Genomic DNA, 2,092 nt, shown 5'->3' on the forward strand with positions numbered 1-2,092 from the left:
GGAGGGGGAGAGGAGAGGGAGGAGGGGGGAAAAGGGAGACTGGGAGGGAAATGGGAGGCGGGGAGGAGGCGGAAAATTTTTTTTCAATAAAAAATTATATTTAAAAAAAAGCAGAATGTCTTCAAGTGAAAATGTTCCCTTTTAAATGAATGTAAGTGAGTAAATTACTTCCATGAGAAGTCACACCAAGAGAATTAGATTAAAAAAGACTTTATTTCTCCAGAATGTAAGCAATTACTGTGAGTTCAAGGTCCTTTTAAAAACAAGAATTACCTTCAATTAAACTCAGCACATACTATAAGTCATGGTTGAGAGTAGATCGGACCCTGTAATTCGAGTGTATAACGTCTCTTTGCAAGTATTAGATTTTGATGAATGGAAATCTGGCTTGTTTTCCAAGATTAATTTTCTTCTCTGTTCTTTGATGAAATCATAGGTGTCTTATGGTTATGACCTCAACATAAAAGTAAATGCCAGGAAAAAAAAAGTCTTGTTTTAGACATCTGGTTAACCGAAGTTAGTTTATTAAAAGCATAACTGAGAAAACATAAAGCAATCAATTATTCAAGGTGTGGAGATCAGGAAAGTGCTCTCTGTGGTACAGAGTCAAACTATAGAATAAAAGTGCCAATGTTGAATATCAGTTTCTGTGCCTCTCTGTGGAGAATACTGCAGCTGTAGCAATACTGAGGTACACTCCACTTTCCTAGAGACGCCTGGGGATTTAGCCATGTAGACGGAGCTAGAGCACACACTGATGGAAAACCCTGAATGATTACATAGGGATGCTGTGAGAATTAAGTTTAAGATAAAATCAGAACGTCTTTCTACCCTTTTCATTGATTTTATTCCCTACACACTTCCAACCAAACGGGGGAGGGAGGGAGGAGGGCTTGATGGTACTAATTCATATTGATTACATTTTCCTCACTTTTCAGAGATATAATTATATGATACTTCTCATGAGCCTATAGAGTAAAGGTTAGTCATGCAGTGCAGCAGTTTTAAATAATTGATTTAGGAAATTTTTCCTCCATGTTCCCTGAACATGACATCACCTTAACTACCCATTTATCAGCCGAATGGGCTCTACTACTAATCTCCGGACCTCACTCTGCTGTGAGGCCCTTTGGTCTCCCACTGATACCAGTTTTGAAGAAGTGGCAGAATTTTCCTGGATGCAAAAACTCTGTGCTAGAATACTCTGAGAAAGATTCTCAGATGTATTTACTTTATCCTGGTCTACTCCTTTAACTCTGACACTTATGTAAAGAAGTTTTCTTTTTGACTGCATGCTCCAAAAATCCATTTTCTCTTATAATACTACTAGGAAGGAAAAGGAGAGAGAAAGAAAGGAAACAGAAGATCCTAGAAACACTAATTTCTATTGTGATATATATAGCCCGTAGTACTCCCAATGCACCTGCTAAATTGCCTTCATATTTTACTCTTCCAGAAGTTTGGATACTGGTGGAACAGAAAATGTCATTTCATTGTGATTACAATGTTTGTCTCATATTTTAATCATTTCCCAGTAAGTCTGAGAGTAGGGCCATTCACTCTTTTTAGGTAAATACTCTTTTATCTTTGCTACTCAGTGTGAATCACTTATAAAATGTCAGTGAAACAAAATCTGCATCATATGAACAACTTTGGCAATAGCTTAATAAACTTGAAATTCTTTTAAGTTTTACATGTTTTATTTTTTGATCAGTAAAAACATTTTTGTTGTATTTCAGATGTTTAATAAACCATGCCTTTGCCTAATGAAATTCTGAAACATAAATATAAAGTCAAAATATCTTGGATTATTAAAGGAAAGATTTGGGCAAATTCTCAAAATGTTAGGGAAGAAACATAGCTGAACACTACAAAATTCTGGAACCAGAAAATCAAGTATCAGGAACTCAGGACACAGAGTAACCTGGAGCTTTAAAAACTTTCACTTTCATGCTCTCTGAGCACATACTTCTTAAACTTACTTCTTTGAAGTTGAAGGGTTTGATGTAATTCTGCAGGAATGCTGAAATGACGTGGCTTCCCCAATTGTGGCCTGAAATGGCTCCCCTCATCACTATCCTTCTTGAGTCAG

This window comes from Alexandromys fortis, unplaced genomic scaffold, assembly GCF_014885135.2.
Source record: "Alexandromys fortis isolate MF-2015 unplaced genomic scaffold, M_Fortis_MF-2015_v1.1 scaffold_982, whole genome shotgun sequence".
In the NCBI taxonomy this organism is placed as follows: Eukaryota; Metazoa; Chordata; class Mammalia; order Rodentia; family Cricetidae; genus Alexandromys; species Alexandromys fortis.